The sequence below is a fragment of the Echinops telfairi genome, unplaced genomic scaffold (assembly GCF_000313985.2).
Source record: "Echinops telfairi isolate 266 unplaced genomic scaffold, ASM31398v2 ScPeMD7_7469;HRSCAF=8507_1, whole genome shotgun sequence".
NCBI lineage: Eukaryota > Metazoa > Chordata > Mammalia > Afrosoricida > Tenrecidae > Echinops > Echinops telfairi.
Genome location: NW_022111373.1, coordinates 11,854,535 through 11,863,515, shown reverse-complemented (window position 1 = coordinate 11,863,515; position 8,981 = coordinate 11,854,535).

The following is an 8,981-nucleotide window of genomic DNA, read 5'->3' as shown; positions in this document are numbered from 1 at the left end:
CTAACCCCAGGGGTAAGGAGGATTACCTTGAGCCCTTCCTGCAGTGTTCACCCAGTGCTTTTCTCTAGTCCTCCTTCTGTGTGTGTGTGTGTGTGTGTGTGTGTGTGTGTGTGTGTGTGTGTGTGTGTGTTTTAAATGGGAATCTTCTTTTAAGATGTAATTTCTAAAGTTCAACACAAAATTAAAATGCTTTATTTGTGGTGATGTATATAATAACAACAAAAGACTGGAAAAGAAGAGCACATTGAATTAAAGACTTGTAAGACAAAAGGTGATATATTAAAATGACTTTTTTATAAAGCTAGAAACAAGGAGAGAGTCATTAACAAGCAGGGGAAAGTTATTTACTGTTATTTGTAGCATATAACAAATACTCAAATACTTAACATTTAAAAAAATACTCAAAGGGGGAGTGGGGAACCAATAAAAACAGGTCCGTTAGAAACCTGTCTGAGATGGAAAACTAATACAGGCATGTGTGACTTCAGTGCATGATATGGACATTAAATAAGGCCTCATTTGTTTTAGACACTGGAGGAACTCCATGGTATTTATACAGGAGAGGTGAGCGGTCACTAGTCAAGTCCAGAACTTGTACCACCGCCTGCCCCCAAACCGCGAAAACTTGGTCTTGGTTGCCGGTGGTCCTGCGTGACAGTGGCAATCGCCTGTCCCCACGCATCCACTGTCCAGTTGGCCCCCTCCCATGCCCCAGCGGGCTTGCTTTCCTTCCTTTCTGCTGGAATTGCCCCCACCAGGGCTTATGGATTTTAAACTCTCCCAGCCCTACTAACGCTCCCTCACTTTGACCTCCTTCCCCAGGCTGCCTTTCCAATCCCTTCTCCCATCACTGCTACATCCTGGGGTGTCTGGTGAGGGAGCACACCCGCAAAGGAGCACAGAGGATCGGGCCAGGCATTACACAGGCCCCTGGGCTAATGGAGCAGCAGACGCAGCTCAGCTCCCTGGTCAGTGGGTTTTGCAGTGTTGAGGTCACCCTACCTGGAGCCAGGATATAAGCTCTTTCCTCCCCTTGTCTCCCAGGGCTGGGGAGATCAAGGGACCAGAGAGCTAGTAACAGACTATAGATATCCCTGCAAGTGGGTCTGCTAGGTCCTGTTCTCTGATCGGGATTTATGAACTCCATGGAATCATGCACGTTGCCCCTTGGATGCTGAACAATCCAGACATCTATATTCCACTATTGAGAGTGCTAAGCCTGCACTGAGAGTGCTTGGACTACACCATCAAAGGTGGAAAACTGTGGGACCCGTAAAACCAACGTAATCTGCCTAGTTCAGGCTCCCACATTTTTCACTTTATGAAAACTAATCATCTAGCAATATAAATATTTAAAAATCCATTTAAGTGTCTTATATGTGTGTCTTAGTAGTTGTCCAAGGGTTCAACTCAGACTCCTGGTGACCCCATGCATGTCTGAGTTATGCTGCACCCCATCAGAATTTCAGTGACTGGTTTTTCCCAAGTCCATTGTCAGGTCTTCTAAGGCACCTCTTGGTTGGCAGGAACTGCCAAGCTTGCAGTTAGTAGCCAAGCACAGGAATGCTGCATTGCCCAGGGACTCCTAAGAAGCAAACTGCATTGGGGAAGCTCAGGGAGCTTCCAGGGCACCCTTCTATTAAGTTGTGAGCTACAGAAAAGATGGTGGGAAATACAATCGGATTTTGCTTTTTATCCCAAAAACTTTAGTAGTCTTTTTTTTATGAGAATATTTATATGACGTTGTTGCAGGCTGCAAGGGGTCTGGGAAGCCTGCACTGTGTTAGCCAAACACAGGGATCAGATTGATCTGAGGTATTCTAGTTCTGTTCCTACAAGAACGAGCAGAAAGAAATCAGTCAGGTTTCTCCTCTGAGCTGTTTCAGAATTCAGTCCTGACCTTGTAAGTTAATATACAAGAAGCAGGTGGTTTTACAATGATGTCAGGAAGGTTAGTGGGTTGTTACAATGTCATGGGATACAATGGGCACGGTAAGAAGGCAGGTTTTCTGATGGTCATTAGGAAATTGTCTATATGGACACATCTCGGGGCAGGACACCCCTGCCGTTCAAGCTCAAAAAGGAGTCTTTATTGCAAGGGGGGTGCTATTACATTTCGGATTTTTAACAAACTGAATCTCAAATTATGTTTTTCCCCCTACTATTTTGGTTACTAGCAGGCTAACTCTTTGACCTTCTCTATCAATCTGAATAATTAAAAAAATTAATAAATGGATGTTGAGAATAATTTCCTTTACTTCATTATAATACGAAGTAGAGAATCCCTGGTGGTGGTGATTACATGTTGGGCTGCTAACCTCGAGTTCTGCAGTTTGAAACCACAGCTGGCTCCATGGGAGAAAGATGAGGCTTTTTATCCCAGTAAAAAGTTACAGTCTTGGAAGCCCACAGGAGCAGTTCTACTCTGTCCTAGAGGCTACTGGGCATTGGAATTGAACCCATAGAAACAAGTTGGAGTTTGTTTGTTTTCAATTTGATGCATTACTCACCAGAGATTTGAATGAATTTTAAATATTTGTATTTTTAGATGGTTGTTTCTTACTTTTACATGGGAAAATCTCCTTAAAATTATATATATATATGTAGAATACTTTTTTCAAAATGAGAGGAGCAAAACACTGTCTTGTGAAATTAAACTGCTTTTGTATTACAAAAACCTAAACCCAAATTAAAAAGGCAAGCGCTGTTGGCAGAATGGGTTATGAACTGGTCTTCTGACCACAAGGTTAGCAGTTGGAAACCACAGCTGTTCCGAAGGAGAAGAATTTCTACTTGCTTAAAGAGTTGCAGGAGCCCTGGAGGTTAAGACTTGGGCTGTAATCTACAGGGGTCCACGATTTGAAACCACTCCAGAGACCGCCTTTCTACTCCCTTAAAGTTACAGCGAGTCAGCATCCACTGGCTTGTAGTGAGAAAGCTACCGTCTTGGAAACCCACAGGGGCAGGTCTGCCCTGTGCTGTAGGGTTGCTCTGAGTCTGAACAGACTCGATGACCATGAGTCTGGGTGGGTTTTTGGTTGTTTTTGAGACAAGTATGTGCCTGCAGTGCTGTATCAGCTTGTCAAAACATTTCAATGGTTACTCCACCAATTCCTGCTGTCTTGTTTTTAGCTAGTGCTTTCAGTGTAGCTTGAACTTTTCCCTTAGCACCCTTGGTTCTTGCTCATGTGCTACCTCCGGAAATATGTTCTTTCCGTCTCCTTTTGATGCTTCCTACATCACTCAAGAGTGGGCCCTTAAGATCTCTCAATATTGTAGCTCAAGGCTTGAAAGAACTCAAGAACCTTCGAGAACTTTGCTGAGCTTGTGCTTCCTTTTCGGGTTTCCAACTTTAGAACTTTGTACATTTCACTATATTCTTTTACTTTGTCTTCTCGAGCTGCCCTTGGGAAGTTTTTATTCATCTCCTTGACTTCATTATTTCTTCCATTTACTTTAGCCACTCTAAGATGGTACCAGTATAAATAACCTGGTGGTGTAGTGATTAAGCATTGGGCTGCGTTCTGCATGGTTGGCAGTTCAAAACCACTAGTACCTCCTCAAGAGAAGGACTAGGCTTTCGACTGTGGTCAACACTTACACTCTTGGAAACCCACATAAGGTCACTTTGAGTCAGCACTGATTCGATGGTAGTGAGTAACCTCACCTGAATCCTGTCCATTAGTATAATTACTATACTATATATTACAGTCATAGGCACTTAGAGTCCAGATTTATAGTATACCACATCAGAAATTATGGCTAGAAAGGCTCTATTAATTGCCTACAACTCAAGCACATCTAAAAAGACTATAATATATTAAAATGGAATTTGAACATATTTAATAATTACAAAATAAATTTTAGAAAATGTGCCACAGAAAATAAAAACCAATGAAGTCCAACAAAATGTAAATAGTTCAAAGGAACACCTAAATCCAACAATTTAATAATTACAACAAAAGCTAATAAACCCATTTAAAGATACTGGTGAATGTGCAGTCTTCTGCTGAGAACAGGAGCCCTGGCAGCACCAGGGTAAGCATTGGACTGCTAATTGCAAGGCAGGTGCTTCACACCAACACACCACCACTACTCTAGCGAGAGAAGAGACTGTCTATTCCAGTAAATATTTACAGCCTCGGAAACCTCGTGTGGGATTGCTGTGAATTGGAATTAATTCGGTGCCAGTGGTGGTCTGATGAGAAATGCTTTCCTACAGATGCCATGAGCTCTGAAAACATCAAGTGCTCAGTCACCTTCCGTACAAACAGTGTAAGCTGTACAGAACCAGTTTATAGTCAGGGAATGGGCGGTAAAGGATCTCTGGGGGTGTAGTGAGTGCTCAAAGGGTCTACTAACCTCAAAGTTGGTCATTCAAACTCACCACCACTCTGAGGAAGAAAGATGAAGCTTTCTTCCTGCAGAGATTTACAGCCTCAGACTTTACACTCGGTCTTACAAGGTCACTGCAAGTCTGTATTGCCTCTATGGCAATTGACTTGGTCTTTTGAGTTTTGGAGTGAAAGGAGAATTAAAGTCAGAAAACTGCTGCTGAAGCAGATACCCTGCAACCTTATCTAATCAAACCCAGCTTCTAGATGCTGCCCAGGTGGACATGTGACAGAGCTTCTGCTCCCTCTTGCTGATTCTGCTGCCCTCCCCTTCCATACGTCATTCAAATACATCTTCCTAACCAAACTTCAAGTACATCCAGAACCCTAGGGTCAAGAGATTTAGTCATGTAACGTCTAGGCTTCCAGATGCAGGGGAGAACATGAAAGAAAATTAGGGATACATGTTGAGCTTCAATGAGCCAAAGGAAGTTCAACATGTTTTGTTGAGGTGATCACTTACTATCAAAAACATGTGCAAACCTTGCCAAACTAAGAAAAGGATAATCCAAAGGAAATCCAATGGAGAATTCAAAGATCGTTATTGTTGTTTTGTACTGTGGAGCTAATCCTGATTCCCAGAGCCCCCAATAATGACAGAGTAGAACTGCCCCATAAGGTTTGTTCATGTGCCTGCTTGCTTGGCCTGCCATGGTCACAGAAGTTGATCTTCATGTTCTCTTTTGAGGAGCAGCTGGGTAGGTTTCAACAGCCAACCTTTGGGCTAGCAGCCAAGTGTTTCACTGTCCAAACCTTCAGGTTTCTAATTAGGAAACTGCAGCTTAAAATAGAAAGAAGATAACTTTTGTCAATCCGACTGGAAAAACGCAAAAGATTGTACTTCTACAAACCTGGCAGTGGATCAGACATAGGACTATCACAGGCACTACTGGTGGGAGCATAAGTAAATGCAACTTTCTAGAAGACAGCATCTTTCAAGTGCACGGACTTGACTCTACAACTATTTCGACACACCCACACACGAAAATACTTTTGACCATTGAGATAGAGTTTATTGTGCCAACTTGGGGTTAATTGAAGGGCAGAGAGGTAAATGACTTGGTGAACCTCGCCCTTCTAGTTCTCGGGTCTCTTGCTTTGCGATGGTTGGACCAGGGTGCAGCTGCCTTAGCCAGCTCCCTGCTTCAGATGGCAAGGCTGACTTCCTGCAAGACATCCCCCAGGAGAAGTCGCATGGACCTACCCAGATGCAGCCCTGGGTGCTGGAGCAGCCGTGTGGAGACCCCTGCCAGCGCTGAGATGCTTACACATTCACTGACTCAGCTTTCCTCCTGCAGTCGGCGTCATTGAGTCTGTTTTGTGAGATGGAAGAGGACTCCATAGATTGGTGTGCGGCATATGGATTAATGTTGGACTTGTGGGCTTGGGCAGCACTGGGTTGGGATGCTTTCTTAATGTACACTTACTCTTTAAGTCAAACTCTCTCTTATACGTATGAGTTTCTGTGGATTTGTTTCTCTAATGTACCCAGACTAACACAATCATGAATAAAGATTTATGTGAGAGGACATCAACTTGGAGCATTATTAATAATATTAAATAATTAGAGACAAGCTAAGGAAAAATAAATATTGATATCCATACTTTGATTAAAAATTTATAGTAACTAATAAGAGTGATTACTGATTATTCTACTGAAACAGAATGATGTTATATTTTTCACGTGAGCCCGGGGACCTGTCAGTGAGCGTCAAACTTTTAATCTAAGGGTACAGGCTTCAAGCCTTGTGTGCCATTTGGGGAGATAGATGAGGTTTTTCACTCCTGACTTAGTCTTGGAGACCTAAGAGGGCACTTTTAACCCATCATTTTGGCTCTCTGTGAGCCAGAATTGACTCAACAGAAACTAGTAGTTTTTTATTTTTGATTTTTGGGGCGGTATTTCTAGAAAATAAAGAGGTCAAAACAACTTATTTTGTGAAGAATAAATTGAGAAAACAGCATTTGGAAGGATAGTTATTAAAGTGTTTTAACTAGTCAACTCATTAAGAAGTATAGTATTCAATGAAATGAGTGGCTTTTATAAGCAAATGTGGTGAAGAAAGCAGATGGTGCCCTGCTCTTAAAAGATAGAGTGTCTGGGGTCTTTACAATTGTTATATATTGCTTATATATGCCTTAAAAGTTAAAATGCAGTGCTAAAAATGTCAGTGGAGTGTACTTGATGAATTTCTTATATAACAATTCAATGGTTTAATCATATTAGGAAGAGTTGTACAACCATCACCACAATCAACTTTAGAACACTTTCTTTCTTCTTAGCTCCCCAATTCTTCCCAAGCTCCCCTGTCGTAACCCTAAGAAACGGTTAATCCACTTACTATCCCTATAGATATATCCTGGGTTTCATATACAGAAAAACAATTAGAAAACATTCATTGTCTTTTCTTTAGTCAGAATATTGGTCTCCTGATTTCATCTACCTGCTATTTGATTTATGTAAACGGTTTGGCTCACTGCCTTTTGGAGATCAGACGATAGCTGTGCACGTGCCATCTGTGTACTATGTCACTTATCAGCGTGAACGAGAAGAGGTTTCCAACTATGAACCTCTCAGTCAGCACATCTAACCTTGTGAACAGAAATGACCTCCTTCCCATTAAATCCTTGCATGAAGCCCTTTATTACCTTAGTTTCCAGCTTCCAACAAAAGGCAAATAGTCTATAAAGGCTAGAGTACATAGCAATCATTCTCATGCCCTTACTGACATTGAGTTGATACGAATTCATAGTGACACTATGGGACAGGGCAGAATTGCCACCGTGAGTTTCTGAGACTGTAACTCTTTGCATGAATGGAAAGAAAGCCTTAGCATTCTCCCACAGAGCCGCTGGTGGTTTTGAACTGCTGACCTTGTGGTTAGCAGCTTCTGTTAGTCTAGGTAGACTAGAGAAACTAATCCATAGAAACTCGTGTGTATAAGAGAGAATTTCATAGAAAGGGTAATTGTACATTAAGAAAGCATCTCAAGCCAGTCCAGTCCAAGCCCATAAATCTGATACCAGCCCACATGCCTGATACCAATCTACAAAGTCCTCTTCAGACTCATGAAACACAATGACGCAGGGCAGTCACAGGCCAGTGGGTAGAAAGCCTTTGGATCCAGTGGTGTTGTAAGTATCTCAGCACTGGCAGGGGTCTCTACATTGCTTCTCTGGCTGCAGAGGTCTGGTTGCATCAGGGTAGGTCCACGTGGCTTCTCCAGGTCAGGGCACTAATGTAGTTCTATGTGTCTTAGCTGCAATGTCTCCCAGGGAGTAGGAGAGAGAGAGAGAGACAAAGAGAGAGAGAGAGAGAGAGAGAGAGAGAGAGGACCACATCCTGGCCCACCAACCCCCTGAGAACAACACTCCTGCTCGGAGCAGCCAATGCACAGAGAGGCACATAGGGTCAGCCACAAGACACGATATCCCCTCACTGACCCACAGCACTACAGGAAACAGCACTGGAGACACAGTACGGGAATTGTGCCCAGTCTGACCCCACACACAGGGACACAGATGGACAAACAGACACACACACAAACACACACAACAGAACAGCAAGGGGAGCAAAGCAATGAGGTGTCTGAAGAATCCTGAAAACAGACTTCTGACTTGGGGGTCTGGGATTGCCACCTCATCGGACCTGATCAAAAAACATTCATAAGGGTCAGCAGACAGGCCTGGAACTATTTATAGGGTTTTTATTTTTATTCCCTTTTTTTCTATGTCTATCTATATATGATAGGCAGGAGAAACAACACTGAGAAGAAAACAAGGGGACCAACAGTTGGGGTGGGTGGGTAGCAGGGACATGGGAGCGGAGGAAGCAGGGAAAAGGGAGGAGGAGCCATCAAACTCAGGAACAAGGGAACAAAAGATCTAAATTGATGAGATTGTCGAATGCCTGGTGGGTTTGATCAAATGCAAAGCAGTCGAGAAAAATGAAGGCAAACAGAAAGAAGGTAGAACATGATACTGGGATAAGAGGATAGTAAAAGGAAATAGAGGAAAGAATTAGGAGGCAAAAGATATGTATAGAGGTAAGGTAAACAAGCAGCCATCTAGCTCAGAAGCAATAAAGCCCACATGGAAGAAGCACACCAGCCTGTGCGATCACGGAGTGTCGAAGATATCAGTTATCAGGCATCATCAGAACAAAAAATCATATCACTGTGAATGAGGGGGAGTGCGGAATGGACACCCAAAGCCCATCGGTAGACAACTGGACATCCCCTTATGGAAGAGCTGCGGGGAAGAGATGAGCCAGTCAGGGTGCAGTGTAGCAACGATGAAACTTACAACTTTCCTCTAGTTCCTAAATGCTTCCCCCCACCCCCTCCACTATCATAATCCCAATTCTACCTTACACATCCAGCTAGACCAGAGGATGTCCACTGGTACAGATAGGAACTGGAAATACAGGGACTCCAAGGCGGATGATCCCTTCAGGACCAGTGGTGACCGTGGCGATACCATGAGGGTGGGGGAGGGTGGGGTGGAAAAGGGGAACTGATTACAAGGATCTACATTTAACCTCCTCCCTGGGGGATGGACAACAGAAAAGTGGGTGAAGGGAGACGT